The sequence below is a fragment of the Mustela nigripes genome, chromosome 17 (assembly GCF_022355385.1).
Source record: "Mustela nigripes isolate SB6536 chromosome 17, MUSNIG.SB6536, whole genome shotgun sequence".
Taxonomy (NCBI): Eukaryota; Metazoa; Chordata; class Mammalia; order Carnivora; family Mustelidae; genus Mustela; species Mustela nigripes.
In genome coordinates, this window is record NC_081573.1 from 41,132,859 (window position 1) to 41,148,783 (window position 15,925).

Sequence of the window (15,925 nt, forward strand, 5' to 3'; positions counted from 1 at the left end):
TCTGAGACCCCCGCCCCGGGCTCCCGTGGACCAATGGGATCCCGATGAGCAGGCAGGATATCCAAATAAGGGAAACTTCCAAAAGACCCCTGAGCTTCCTCCGAGACCCCTTAAAAGCCCCCTCCTCCCTGCCTTGGGCGTGACTTCCGCCACTCTGCTTTCCGGAATGGCGGAACCTCGCCCAAGGATGCCCACCTCCTCCCGGCACAACTTTCCTGGCTCCCCTTCTCCTGAGCCCTGAAACTTCGCTGGAGAGCGTTTTTAATCAATCTTGCCTTGCACCCACTTTGCCTGGTGTTGTGTTTATCTCGCCGGAAAAAACTTTACAATGTCCAGCCTGGGTCAGAACATGAGGCGACCTCCACTGCAAAGGTCCAGGACGTGTACGCAGGCAGCTCTATGGTCCCAGATCTGTCCTCAGAGCCAGCAACATCGGCATCACCAGAAAGCCGGCTGAAGTACAGAATTTCTGCCTCTCCTCTTTGATCTGTGCAGTCGGAGTGACAAGATCCCCAGATGACTGAAGCGTGGGAAACACAAGGCAGGGGCTGCTCTGTGGCCCTTCTCTGCCTCCTGGAGTCCCACGCATGCCTTTCAGGGCACCACTCAGTGCCACCTCCTCCCCATGCCTTCCCTGATTGTCTCTCCCCCTGCCAGACATTATTTGATTCCACCCTCTCCCAGGAAAGCTTGTTCATCTGTGACTGCATTCTACCCTTTTTTTATACTTGACATTATGCCTCCCTCTGCCTCCTGAGCTTTCTGAGGACAGGGGCCAGCCCATCTCTCTCCACCCAAGGTACCAAGTGCAGTAACTTGCACATCATCAACAAATGGGGGCAGGTGGGGGACTAAAAATCTACAACCCACAGTTACTGACATGCTTGCCAGGTCTCCCCGTTAAGAGGCAGGGCAGGGTAGCTCCGCTCTATCCATTATCCAGATTTGTGCCCAGCAATCATAAAAGACACCTCTCCTATCAATTTGTGGTTCACAGTGTAAGTCAGCACATTAGAGACAGGAGTCTTTAAGCACATTCTTTGTCCTTTTCCTAATGGCTCTTTTAATTTTCTATTGAATCAGGGACCTGAATTCTCCATCTGAATTACATGCTTGACTTGCAATCAATTCACAAAGAAGTAGTTCATATAAGGGAAACTCCTAACCTTTTTCTTCTCCCTGTAACTGGATCTAGTAATCTTGGGCAAGAAATAACACACTGTACTGATGAGTTACAAATGTTTCTGGTATGCTAACTTCAACCATATTTGTGTGGGAAGGTAACACCTACAGTCTTAAATATTAAAATAAAAACAGTTTCAAGAATATGCAAATCTAACGGGCCACTCATGCAGCAGCAGTGAACAAAACAGAAATCTGCTCTCTAGCTCATCGTCTAAGGAGAAGCTTTCAGAAATGAAATTAAAAGTACAGTGTGCCAGGCGGTATGAAGTACAAAGGGGGAAGAAAATCAAAGCAGGGAAGGAGAATGCAATGTAACTAGGGCAAAGGTGTTTGAAGTTTTAGGGAGTGACACGGAAGGCCTCACTGAGAAGGTTCTAGATGTATTATGAAGTTCATTACAGTCTCTTAGAAAGGCTATTCACGTGGAAGAGAACTTCAACTGCCTCCATTCTGACCTCAGTCTGTTATCTGATTGAGTTCTTTCAAGCTTATCTCTCCACTCAGGAAAAACACCCTGCAGGCAAGGCATTCTGGGCTAGAAACTGAAACTACTCCCTCAAGCAACAGGGCCTGCCCTGAGCCAGCAAGAACCCGGCCGGGTTGACCCCAAGACCGTCCTGCACCTGACCTTTCCGGCCGACCGGCTTATACCTACAACCTCTGCCCCACATTTTCCTTACCTAAACCCAGAAGTATTTTCGGCGCTTGAGAGATGGCTCTGTCTTCCTGGTGTCGCCCTCACTGGAATCAATTCCTTTCTAGTTTCACCACACCGTCTCTCTCTGCCTTTGTATTTTGTCTGTGGCCAGTAGCCAAACCTGGTCTGTGTGGAACCCCTGGAGCCAGGGGCTCCGGCATCCAGGTTACAAAAGGATGTAACTGAACAGCGAATGAAGAGATAGGCAGGGCAAGGTCCACAAGGGCCTGGGCAGCGCTCATGTCCTGCGTTCAAGTCTCCACAGGGCTCAGTCCGTAGCCCTCTTCCCCTTCCCAGAGATGAGTGCGGCTGACACCTCCAACTCTCTAATCTCATGGCTGGTTCCCTGGCAGCCAGCCCCCAGCCCTAGGTCCCCTCATTACCACAAACTCGGATGTGGTTGAAAGCGGGTTGCTGAGAAGATCAAAAGACACCTCTTATCATGTAGAAAATTTCAAGGGTTTTAGGAGCTTCACACCAGAAATGAGATGAAGAACACGTACACACAAGACCACAAGTATTCAAATGCAGAGATATGGACAGGTTGGCACGCACACACAACTACGCTCGTAATAATTTCATCAGTCCCCCTTTGACAGATATTTTGGTGGCCTCTAATATTCTGTTTCTAATAAACAGGACACTTTTTTGCCTGCTTTCTGGCACAGCAAATACCTAATTTTCCTCCAGCAAAGTGAAGTCTAACAATCATTGCTAAAATAAAAGCTACCTATAGACCCACAAGAAGGAAATAAGGGCTCAAGATTATACGGGAAGCCAACAACTTCAAAGGAACCAAGGAATGAAGAGTAATTCAACTTCTAACAGTTCTGCAGTAGACAAACGTCACAATGTGAAACAGCACAGAGATGTTCAAAGAGATGCCAATAAGTAACAGTTACTGCATTTGCCAACTGGGGGATCCTGCCCATCCTTGGACAGAGCCCTTTCCATGGGGCACTGACCAGCTGACCAGGAGTATTTTCACAGTTGGTAAGTGAGCTGGGATTCAAAGGTTGTCAGGTTTCCACCAGTGCCGCTAATTATGATTGACAACATCAAAAAGCAGGAAGGGAGGGAGAAAAGACTTGAGCTGATTAAGTTACTATTAAAACTTTAAAAAAATTTCAGGGGTGCATGAGTGGCTGAGTTGTTTAAGCATCTGCCTTCGGCTCAGGTCAGGATCCCAGGGTCCGGGAATCGAGTCCCGCTTTGGGCTCCCTGCCGCTCCCTGTTTTGTGCTCTTTCTCTCTGACAAAGAAAGAAATTCTTTTTTTTTTTTTAAAGTTTTATTTATTTATATGACAGAGACACAGTGAGAGAGGGAACACAAGCAGGGAAGTGGGAGAGGAGGATGCAGGCTTCCCACTAAGCAGGGAGCCCAATGTGGGGCTTGATTCCAGGACCCTGCGATCAACGACCTGAGCTGAAGGCAGACTTTTAACAACTGAGCCAACCAAGTGCCTCAAGACATAAATTCTTAAAAAAAAAAAAAAAGTATACAGAATTAATCTGAAATGTTGGTATACATCAGGAACAATTCAAACTTCAGACTGCCACTATTTTGCATTGAGCACAACACCATTACACAATCCGTGTGCTCTTACACCACATACATTAACTTACAGACAAGTGTGTCGCACTTTATCACTAGCACATTTGTTCAGTCTGTTTCAGCGCATGGGAGGCAGTTTTATGTGCCATTTGGGGACATTGGGGGGGGGGGGGGACTTTCCAAAGTCAGTTCAAGGTTTGTCAGATACCATCTGACAGGGACACAGGGCTTGTGATCTCCCACACACACGGACTGTGCTCTGTGCTACCGCTGCAGGCTTCTGCCGCACAGACCCTGGAATTTTGATCAGTTCTATTTTTTGTGATTTCCACCCAAAACAGAGAAAATGTACAGTGTGTTTATAACTGCATATTCTGCATTACTGAACAGAATCCTGATCTATCCTGTGGGTTTTAGGGCCCGTTTCTTCTTCATGATGTCAGCTCAGAGCCTATCTGAAAGCCATTCCTGCAGAAGGAAGGCTACAGTAACTAGCTAGGGGTGGATGTGACAGAGGGACCAAATGTAACCGATCTCTCACTCGGCTTCCAATGAGCCAAATCCCCGGAACGCCCACTGTTACTCCATCACCACCCGCCCAGAGGAGGTGTGATTAGAAGTCAGAGTGGCAAATGTGGAGTTCTGGGGCATAAACTCCACCAGGGTGAGCGTGTATCTGCCTGGGGAACATCTCACAGAACAAATGTCCAACCCCACAGTGTGCCTGGAAAGCGGAGAACAAGACATGCTGGTAAACAGCGCTGTTCCTTACTGCGGCCCTCCAGAACAGTCCTGACACCTGACACTCCCACCAGTAGAAACATGGGGTTTTAGGCCTTTTTTTAAAGTTTTTTTTTTTTTTTAAAGTTGTATTCATCCATTGGACAGAGAGCATGAGAGAGCACAAGCAGGGGGAGCAGCAGGCAAGGGAGACGTTAGATCTGTTTGTTGCCGCAGCATAACACAACTCATACTGACTAGAAAAGGTGCTGTGGCATACTGTAAAATTTCACAACGTATCTTTAGTATGAAACTGCAAATCTTGGTGCCTGGGTGGTTCAGATAGTTGAGTGTCTGCCTCTGATTCGGGTCACTGTCTCAGGGTCCCAGGATTGAGTCCTGCATCCGGCTCCTTGCTCCTTGGGGAGCTTGCTTCCCCCTCTGCCTCTCTCTGTCTCTCATGAATAAATAAAATCTTTAAAAAAAAAATAAACTGCAAATTTTACAGAATGAATGTGTCACTCACTCTTCAAGACACCAGATCCAAATTGTTTTACAAACTCTTACCAGATTGTCAAGGTTAAGATATAGAGATATGGACCATGTTATTTATACTTTTAAAACAAAAGAATAAAATATGCGGAATTTTATTTCAGAAATGCATCTATGTGATAGGACTGTGGATAAGTTTTTTGGTTTTTGGGTTTTTTTGTTTGTTTCTTTTTTTAGTAGGCGTCTTTTATTTTCCAAAATGTTTACAATGAATATATGTGCTTCTTTAAAAAAAAAATTCAAAATTCTCTCCATCAACACTTTTTGAAGCACTCAGGTTTATTATGAGTTACACGTTAGTGACCTCCAAGAATCAATCCTTATTTGTTTTGAAACCATTCATGAATATTTTACAATGACATTAAAAGCTCTAATGGAAAATGAGAGTCATTCTGCAAGCCCATGTTGGTCCTGCTTCTGTATCAGAAGAGTTCATCATTTCTAAAGCCTTCTTGAGAGCACAATCCCACAGCCCAGCTGCCACTGCACTCTAAGTGCAAGCCGTGGGCACAGAACAGCCTAGAGGCCAGCATGTAACAACTCTGACTCAAGTGAGGGCAGGGACCACCCGCCCCCCCGGAAGAGAGACCCTAAAATCTGTGAAGACATTTTCGAAGATTAAGCAAAATCCTAGCCTTCCTTCATCACCAGTTTACCAATGGATCTGATGAAACTCATTCAAAGATATTCATGTAAGGGAGCCGGGGTGGCTTAGTTGGTGAAGCAACTGCCTTCGGCTCAGGTCATGATGCTAGAGTCCAAGGATCAAGTCCCACATGGGGTTCCCTGCTCCGCAGGGAGTCTGCTTCTCTCACTGACCCCTCTCCTTTCATGCTCTCCCTCATTCTCTCTCTCAGATGAATAATAAAATCTTTTTTTTAATTATTTTATTTTTTAAAGATTTTTATTTATTTGATAGACAGAGAGAGATCACAAGTAGGCAGAGAGGCAGGCAGAGAGGGGGGGGAAGCAGGCTCCCCACCGAGCAGAGAGCCCGATGCGGGGCTCGATCCCAGGACCCTGAGATCATGACCCGAGCTGAAGGCAGAGGCTTAAACCACTAAGCCACCCAGGCGCCCCAGATGAATAATAAAATCTTTAAAAAAATATATTCATATAAGCAAAAATCACAGTATTTAAAAATAATTTTAAGGAGCCTTAGAACAACCAGTCCCATGCAAAAGGGACTGCCCACATGAAGACCATCTCCAACAATGCGATCTGCAGTGGCTCCTAGGTGGCCAGTTTCTTCAGTAACACTGATGGCACCTAGAGGCCTGCTGGGCTTGGGGTCTCAGTACCAACGCAGCCAACACACCCCATGATACACACAGACAGAGAACAACCCAGGTCCGAAGGCTCAGTGTCCAGGAGTTGTTGAGGACGACAGAGGGTCACTGAGGGCGTGGGTGGCAGCAGAGGGCTTGAGAAGTCTGCCTGGAGGGCACTGGACTCAGGTGGTCTTAGAGGAGAACCAGGAGAGAAAGCCTGTGTGAGGTGGTGCCTGACTTCTGAAATGAGAGCCTTGGCTGGTTTGTGTAGAGGGAGCATCAATAACGTACGATGCTCTCAGGCCCCGGGCTGGGCCCCGTCTTTTTGCTGTCACATTCATGCCCACGCGGGAAGCAGAGGGCGTCTCCGTCATGTGGCCAGAAGAGACATCCAAGGCCCCCAAGCTACTGTTCCACATACCCTGTTCCCCTACACCAGATGTTTAACCTGTGACTGACCAGGGTCCAGTCCCCCCTGCAACCCCCTGGAGGAAAGCATCCCTGCATGGCTTCTCTTCCAGAAACACAGTATGCGACCTCCACAACCAGGGCCGCGAGGGCCTGTGACAAAGCTCACAGCTTCGTTACTTGTTCTCAAAGGGATCTAACTACAGTCACATCTTAATTTTTCTAAGAGGGTGGGGGGATGGGTGAGCCCGGTGATGGGTATCCAGGAGGGCACGGACTGCGGGGAGCACTGGGTGTTGTATGCAAACAAGGAATCACCGAACACCCCACCAGAAACGAATGATGTACTGTATGGTGACTAATGGAGCATAAATTAAAAAAAAAGAATTCAGAAGTCATAAAAAACATTTTTTTCCCCCTAAGGAAAGTGATCCATGAGTTGCTCCTCTCAAGGGAGGCCATCCCCTGAGGAAAGTGGATTTAAAAATTTTCCCTCCTCTCCCCTGAGACAGTAGAGCAATGAGCAATTTTTTTAATTTTTTATTTTATTTATTTTTTTTTGGTGGTTCTCAAACCAGTGAGCTAACTGCAATGTCAGTGGACTGGAGCTACAGATTGGAGGCAGAGAATTAGGAGAAATAAGAGAACTACCTGCTTAGAAGAGCTGAGAGCCACCAGGCTGGCAGGGAGTCCTGATCAGGCAGGAGAAATCGTTAGGCAAAGGAGCCCAGGGGCAGAGGCAAATAAATGCCTTATTGTTGAGAAGAAAGGGAGAGAGAGCACAGAAAGGGAAGGCTGCCAAGGACTTGGGGCCGAGAGCAGCAAGAAGAAAGCAGGAGACCAGGGGAGGTGACAGGCACCTGAGGCTCTGCCAGGTGTGCCCCCACGGGCACCCACATTCCCAGCCACTCCCAACTCCGAAGGCTTCGTTTTCATTTCCGATGAAGGACAGGAGGGATTGGGCTGCGGCCGGTCTGGGAAGCTGTCAGCCTGGTCTGGTCCGGGCTTGGCCCATGTTACCAGGCCAACTCGCCCAGGGATCCTGACATATTTTCCAAGCTGGGTTCTGCTGTGTCAATAATTTTGCCATTTTATGATCCTAAAGGCATACATAAGTTAGAGCTGAACTCAAGGGACTGCATTTCAGTATCTTTGTTTGGCTTGACTCTCACCTTTAACACCAATGACTATATTTACATAAGTGAGCCTGATCTCTCTCTCTCTCTCTCTCTCTCTCTTACATACACACACACACACTAGACCCATGGGTCACTTGTATGTACTGGCTAGCCACAGCACACCACAGTCCCGGACAGATTAAAATAGGCTTATTTTTGGACATCCAACGACGCAGAGCACACCAACAGTGTTCCCAATGAAATGCAAAACATTTTCTTGCTCTTTAAAAAAAAAGTTTCGAAAACTTATTATGCGGTTTGATGATAGAATTGCACATGACTTCAGAAAACCACAGGACGGTCAGCATCTTTCTTGCCAAAAAAATGCCCACAACATTTTCCTGCAAATGCCACCCTGCCCCAAAAGCTACATTTTCAGACTGTTTCAATTAGTAATGGAGCAAAAAACAGCGCACATGTAGAGGACACAGGAAACGCGATGCCTTCAAACCGTGCACATGTGAAGGCAGTTAACTGTGCGGCTGCATTCCTCTCCCGGCTGCCCTTCTCAAGTCCTTGCTTCCCGGATGAAGCTGAAGCCCCAGGAAGTGGTATCACATCCCTACTGGATTCAAAAGCAAAACCTGCCCCCTTTCCTTCCTCCCCCTGCTTGAACTCTCAGGCAGCTCCGCACCCTAGCATCCTTGACAAACCACCTTAAGTGACAAGGGCACTGTTTTCCCCATTGAATGAGAAACCAGTCATCCAAGAGGAGCTTTTTGCGAAAGATTAATCTGGGCCGCAACAGTGAACTGCGTATCCTAAGAGGTCAGGAAAACCCGCCTGGAAAACCCTCACAGCCGGGAGGCCCAGAGCCCGACCAGCCCGGGACCTCTGCATCAGTCAACGGCGGGAGGGTCCAAGAGGAGAGGAACCTACTTCAGGGGCCAAACCCCATGGCCCTCAGGCCCTTGCACAAACAGTCAGTGACTTGCAGATTTAAGTACCTTCCTCCAGACCTTGACACACAAATTAGGGGACTACCACTCAGCAGGATCTGTCAGTGGTGTCCCCAGCTCCACAGACAATAAGGATGGTGGCCCTCCTACTAAATTCAACATTTGCTGAGCGCTTCTCCTGTGGGCCACATGATGTGGCGGGCACTGCCCCAAGCATTCTCACTCGATGTCATCTTCATTCCACCCTGTGAAGAACACATGGTTGATCTGCTTATTTTCAATCGAGATGTAATAGATGGGCCATAAAATCCACCCATTTCAAGTATACACCTCAGTGGGATTTAGTATATTCAAAGCTACACAACCATCACCATAAGGTAATTCTAAGAGGAACATGTTTGTTTGTTTGGGGGGGCGGGAGAGAGAGACGCTTTACTTGGGCAGCAGCACACCCAGCAATGCCCGACCCAGGGGTCAATTTCACAATTTTTGACTTGAGCCCAAATCAAGAGTCAGATACTATAAACCAACTGAGCCAATCAGGTGCCCCAAGGAACATGGATGCATTTTAAATCTCCTATCCTATTAATGAAATTTTAAAAATGAGAGGCAAGATGTTAAGCAACTGGGTACCCTGGGTGGCTCAGTCGGTTAAGGCTCTGCCTTCGGCTCATGATCATGATCAGGGTCCTGGAATGGAGCCCTACATCGGGCTCTCTGCTCGGCAGGGAGCCTGCTCCCCCCCCCCCCCCCTTGCCTCTCTGCCTATTTGTGATTTCTCTCTCTGTCAAATAAATAAATAAAATCTTTAAAAAAAAATTTTTTTTTAATAGCTGTGTCCACTGAAAAGGCCTAGAAACACAAGGTCAGTAATCGTAACCATCCTAGTGCCCAGACTGAGGTCTCTAAGTATTATTTTACACTAACAGGAACAAGAACTTCTAGGAGAAATGACTGATTCCAGGTCTGGGGCAGGGCACACACAAGGTAAGCCTATGCGAAAGCAAGTATAAGGTCGAAGGCCATTGAGGTTTTGTCAGAAGGAGGCAGGAGTCAACCTGAAGGGGCTCCCAATGGCCAACAAGATAATACAAGTAGATGTATTTATACAATATACATAGAAATATACACATAAATACATATTATAATAAACGTATACACCTGAGGACATTGTATACATCTGAGTAACATTCAAACCTTGATTTCTAAATAATATCATTTTCCAGTGAAGGGAACCAAGGCTCCCTGGAGAATTCCAGGGCTGAGGTAGGAGGATCGAAGATGAGCCTGGAATTCTTGTGTCTGAGGAAGAAGGGAACATGTCTAAAGGGCACTGGAAATGGTTCAGAGGGGCTCCCATTGGCCAAATCTGGGACAATCTGAGCATCAAAATAGGTAACAATTAAATATTAAAGTCTGTGAATAAAACATGAACCCATGAACACATACTGACATAAACAAACAGGGAAGAGGAGAAAACTCTTTCTTACAGTTGAAAATCCAGCTAATTAGAGGTGCCTGGGTGGCTCAGTCGTTAAGCGTCTGCCTTCGGCTCAGGTCATGATCTCAGGGTCCTGGGATCGAGCCCCGCATCAGGCTTCCTGCTCGGCTGGAGGCCTGCTTCTCCCTTTCCCTCTTCCTGCTGCTCTGCCTACTTGTGCTCTTTCTCTGACAAATGAAGAAATAAAATCTTTAAAAAAAAAAAATCCAGCTAATAAGACTGAAGGAAAGACGGATCCATACAATGGTCATTTGCCAGCCATCGTAACAACACAGGATTCAAGCAAGAATCAATGAATATTAAGACTAATGAGTGAAAGCTTGAGGAGTTACAGGATAGTTACATATTCAAAGTATCTTCCCACAAAAATACTTACTAATTATACAGGGGGAGAAAGAGTAACCTGAGAGTGGAGAAGCCTGGCAGCTATCACTTGAACCAAATTAAGATCACCAGTAAGGGAGCAGGTATCTACGTCATCTGCCTCTGACAGGAGGCACTGAAAATAAGGCATCATTATTTCTGCGGCATTCCTGACAACCACAAGATAGCCAGAGTCTAAACATGAGAAAACGTCACACAAACCCAAATTGAGGGACGTGCCACAAAATAACTGGCCGGCATTCCTCCCAAATGTCAATGTCACAAAACACAAAGGCTGAGGAACTATCCCAGACTCAAGGAGATTAAAGAGAAATGACTGAACACAACATGTGATCCAGGATGTTCTTGTACTATGTAGAGTAGGTTGTCGGGTTTTTTTTTTTTTAAGAATTTATTTATTTATTTGACAGAGAGAGAGGGAGCACAAGCAGGGGGAGTGGGAGAGGGAGAAGCAGCCTTCCCACTGAGCAGGGAGCTTGATTCGGGGCTTGATCCCGGCACCGTGGGATCATGACCTGAGTTGACGGCAGACACTTTAACGACTGAGCCACCCAGGCGCCTGCGTGTAATAGTTTTGAGGCAACCAGAGAATTATGAATAAGGTCTGCAGTTTAGCTTTAGTATTGTATCAGTGTTAATTTCCTGACTTTGATCATTATGCTGTGGTTTTAAAACAACAGGGTCTTGTCTTTAAGGACAATGAAGTATTTAAGGATAAACCGGTGTCAAGTCCATACTACCAAAGACTTAAAAGACTCAAAAGTCTTAAAATACTACATAAATATACACATACACATGTGTCTGTACACACACAAGGGGAAAAGATACAGCAAATGTGGTAAAAAGTTAACATTTGGAGAATCTAGGAGAGAGTACAGATTACTCTGTACCACTCTCACAACTTTTGTGTGAGTCTGAAATTATTTCAGATTCCAAAGTCTTTTTAAAAGACCACGAAATAATGAAATATATTAAATACACAAAAGCCATAAGTTTTTAATGGACAGTTCAAGGGGAAAATCCCACTGTTCGCCTTTGGGGGTTGCTAAAGCATCAGCTTGTTATTAGGAAAGCGGATAAAGGGGCACCCGGGTGGTTCAGTGGTTAAGTGGCTGCCGTCAGCTCAGGTCAGGATCCCAGGCTGGGACTGAGCCCCGCATCAGGCTCCCTGCTTCTCCCTCTCCCACTCCCCCTGCTTGTGTTCCCTCTCACTGTCTCGCTTGCGCTCTCTGTCAATTTCTTTTTAAGATTTAATTTGAGAGACAGATCACAAGTAGGCAGAGAGGCAGGCAGAGAGAGGGGAAGCAGGCTCCCCACTGAGCAGAGAGCCCCATGCAGGGCTCAATCCCAGGACCCTGAGATCACGATCAGAGCCAAAGGCAAAGGCTTTGACCCCGAGCCACCCGGGCGTCCCTCTCTCTGTCAATTAAATAAATAAATTAAATCTTTATTAAAGAAAAAAAAAAAAAGCTGATAAAGGCGCTGGCATTCAACCCAACCCCCGCAGTGCCCAAGTCCCGCATTGGCAACCAAAAAAATAATGTCTCCAGATATTGTCAGATGTTCCCCAAAGGGCAAAATCTCGCACCTCCATTCAGAACCACGGATCCAGGTCATGATCATCACTGGCTGTTAAGCTACTAAGTAAAAGGCTGATGAGGGTGGTGCCTGGGTGACTCCCCCAGTGGGTTAAAGCCTCTGCCTTCAGCTCAGAGCTCTCTGCTCAGCGGGGAGCCTGCTTCCTCTTTCTCTCTGCCTGCCTCTCTGCCTACTCATGATCTTTGTCTGTCAAATAAATAAATAAAATCTTAAAAAAAAAAAAAAAAAAGGCCGATGAGGAATTTTAAGTAGATGGACCAATACACTCATACTGAGCCATCGATCCCGGTCTCACTGAAAGCAAGACCATCAGACACTTTTGCCTTCTGATGTCGATGCAACAGGATGGACACGGCAGCACCGAGAGAGCTTTCTTGCCATCCCCCGAACCCAAGCCTCCAGAATGAACTAGTTTACAGGAATGGCAAGAGTCAGAGAAGCACGTTAACTTTACATCCACGAGACCCTCAGCCAAATTCAAGATGTGGGCAACGCTACACAACACATTACCTCTTCTCATCAACAGACAACCAGCCTAAAAGGAAAGGAGGGCTCCTGCAGACTAGGAGAGCCTAAGAAGCGTCCTGAGCAGAGGCAACGTTTGGATCCTGTTTAGATCCTACTTGAAACAAACCAAAAAGGCACTTCTGAGATCCCTGGAGAAAAAGAAACACGTTCTGGATCTTAAGACATTAAGGAACTGTTAATTATTTAGATGTGACAATACTGTGGCGTGTCATTTAGGGAACACGGTCTTTAACCATTAAAGCTGCATACTAAGTATTTACAGCTGAAATGCTGCTGTATCTGAGACCGGTTTTAACAGGACAGCCAGAAAAAGTTGGGAGGGGGTGGTCACTGGTAAAAGAAGAACATACAATGTTGGTAACTGCTGAAGGGGGGGAAGGGGGAGGGGGGGGGGGGGGGTCATAATACAATTCACTGTACTGGGATGAAGGTTAATTCTTTGTGTCAACTTGAGTGGGCCAAGGGGTGCCCAGATTAAACGTGTCCTGGGTAGGTCCGTGAGGGTATCCAGAGGAGAGCAGCATTTGAACCTTAAGTAAACTCGGTAAAGCAGATTGCCCTCCCCAGTGTGGTGAACACCATCCAGTCCACTGAGGGCCTGAACAGAACACAAGGGGAAGAGGGAAAGAGTTCATCCCTTTCTTCCTGGCCCACGGCTTGCATCCCATCTTCTCCTGCCCTTGGGTTGGAGTTTCCGTCATGGGCTCTGGGCCAAAAGGACTCTGAATTACACCACCAGCTTTCCTGGATCTCCAGCTTGCAGACAGCGGATCATGGGACTCCTCAGCCTCTACAACCATGTGAGCCAATTTCTCACAATAAATCTCCTTTTATATCCTACGAGTTCTGTTTCTCTAGAGAATGCTGATTAATACAACTAGTAAATGCTTGTAAGTTTCCATAATAAAAACCTTAATTTAAAAAGAATGTGGAGGGCGCCTGGGTGACTCAGTTGGTTAAGTGTCTGTCTTTGGCTCAAGTCATGATCCTGAGGTCCTGGGATTGAGTTCCACATCAGGCTCTCTGCTCAATGGGGAGTCTGCTTCTCCCTCTACTTGTGACCTCTCACCCTCTCTCTCTCAAATAAATAGAATCTTTTAAAAAGATGTTGAAGGACTTATATCCAGAATATACAAAGAACTCTCCAATCTTTACAGTAAGAAACAATCCAATTTAAAAAAGCGGGTAGAAGAGGGGTCCGTGGGTGGCTCAGTCAGTTGGGCATCTTCCCTTGGCTCAGGCCATGATCCTGGAGTCCTGGGATAGAGTCTTGAATTGGCGGGGGGGGGGGGGGGGTCTCTGCTCAGCAGGGAGTCTGTTTCTCCTCTCCCTCTGCCCCTTCCCTCAGCTCATGTTCTCTCTCTCTCTCTCCCTCTGTTGCACTCAAATAAATAAAATCTTAAAAAAAAAAAAAAAAAGTGGGTAGATTACCTCATGAAAGAAGATACATACACAGATGGCAGATACAGAAAAGACCCTTACCACCATTAGTCACTAGGGAAATGCAAATTGAGATCACAATGACATACCATTTCATACTCACCAGAGTGGCTACAATTTAGAAAATAACAATTAAAAAATAAATAACAATTAACAAATAACAATTCTCACAGATAACAACAATGCAAAGCCACTAGGACTCCCATACACTACTGGTGAGAAAGCAAGATGGCATAAAGCCACTCTACAAATGGTCTGGCAGTTTCTTATAAAGCCAAACATACACTTAATGCCATACGACCAGTAATCCCACTCCTAGGTGTCTGCCCTAGAGAAAGGAAAATTATGATCACGCTAATACCTACACGTAAGGTTTACGACAGCTCTACTTATCATCACCAAAAACTGGAAACAATCTACGTGGCCTTCAAGAATGGATAAACAAATAGTGGTATGCCCATAATACCACTTAGCCCCCCCCCCCAAAAAAAAAGGATCAAACTATTGATACACAGAGGAACACGGAAGAATATTTCAAGTACATCATGCTAAGTGAAAAAAGCCAGACTCAAAGGCTACAAGACTGTGAGTCTGCTTACGTGACATCCTGGAAAAGGCTAAACTGTAGGGATAGAAACAAGACATACTGGTTGCCAAGGGCTGGGTGGAAGAAGAGGGAATTTAACAAGAACATGGAGGAACAAGACAATTCTGATGCAACTATTCTTTACTTTGACTGCAGAGGTGGACAGAGGGCTATATATTTATCAAAACTCACAGATCGGTATACACTTTAAAAAGTGAAATTTATTGTATTCAAATGAAAAATACTGAAAAACACATCCTGTGTCAACTTAAAAATTTTTTTAATAAAAATGAGAAACAAGGGGTGCCTGGGTGGCTCAGTGGGTTAAAGCCTCTGCCTTCGGCTCAGGTCATGATCTCAGGGTCCTGGGATCGAGCCCCACATCTGGCTCTCTGCTCAGCAGTGAGCCTGCTTCCCCCTCTCTCTGCCTGCCTCTCTGTCTACTTGTGATCTCTCTCTCTCTGTCAAATAAATAAATAAAATCTTAAAAAAAAAAAGGCTGTGAAGTCTGTTGATAAAAGAAGCATGTTATCATCCCGTTATAAAGCAGTCTGCAGGTTGTGTGTGTGTGTGTGTGTGTGTGTGTGTCCACACACCCATGCATACGCACAGAGACACAAGCATTATGCACGTGATTAGTGCTCGTCTCTGATTAGTAATATTCCAGGAAATTCGCTTGTTTTCTTTTAAGGTACTGGTATTTTCTGATTTTTTTTCCCCTAAAAATAAGTTTGTGGTACCTTTATGATTTCTTTAAAGAGTAATCTTGAAACAAACAGATAAAATGATAAACACCAGCTTCTCTGGGAAGCTTTTCCTGATTTCTCCACAGGTAGCCCTTTCTCCCTTCAGGCTTCCCTTCGATGTCTTCCAAGCAGGCTGCCCTCAGTCTCATTTTCTCCGTGGCCCTTTAGGCTCTCCTGCTGACTGAGCTCAAGGAGGAAATGCCTCCGACATACCTTGCTCCCGTGATCACTCAGTTACTGCGAGGCGGTGCCTGTCTCAGGAATCGTGTTTCTCTGGTCCCTGCTCCATCCCCCCTAAAGGGGCATTCAATAACCAGCTGGTTAATGACTGACCGGCCAACGACCAATGAACAGGCATCGAATAAATGACCATTAAGCCATACCCACAGGGTAAACAGACACTGTCCAAAGGGAGATAATTAATGTTTCGGGTCAACCTAGAACACAAGCTCAGGTGAAAGGCTTTTGGGATGACCCCTGGCCAGGTAAGCTTCTAGAAGTTATTTGGCAGAAAACATGCAAGGCTGGCTTATCACTTGCCTTATCTGTGGATCAGAGACCCGGGACTGTCAATTCATAAGATAATAAGCTTTAAAATTACCCCAAAGGGATAGAGGGCCAGGCTAGTGCCTTCTGACATACACTCAAGGGTCAAAGATTCAGCTACGGGAATAAG

At 46.0% G+C, this 15,925-nt stretch overlaps 1 protein-coding gene and 1 long non-coding RNA gene across 5 annotated transcripts in view; both read right to left on the reverse strand.

Moving 5' to 3' along the window:
* CMTM4 (CKLF like MARVEL transmembrane domain containing 4) overlaps positions 1–15,925 on the reverse strand; it is a 73,674-nt gene that overhangs the window by 24,365 nt on the left and 33,384 nt on the right. The gene's annotated exons all lie outside the window — the stretch shown is intronic.
* On the reverse strand, positions 8,563–15,532 carry LOC132005838 (uncharacterized). Its single transcript, XR_009400923.1, has 3 exons — positions 15,463–15,532; positions 9,956–10,133; positions 8,563–8,710 (listed from the first exon to the last, which is right to left on the reverse strand). It is a non-coding gene; the product is annotated as an uncharacterized LOC132005838 (long non-coding RNA).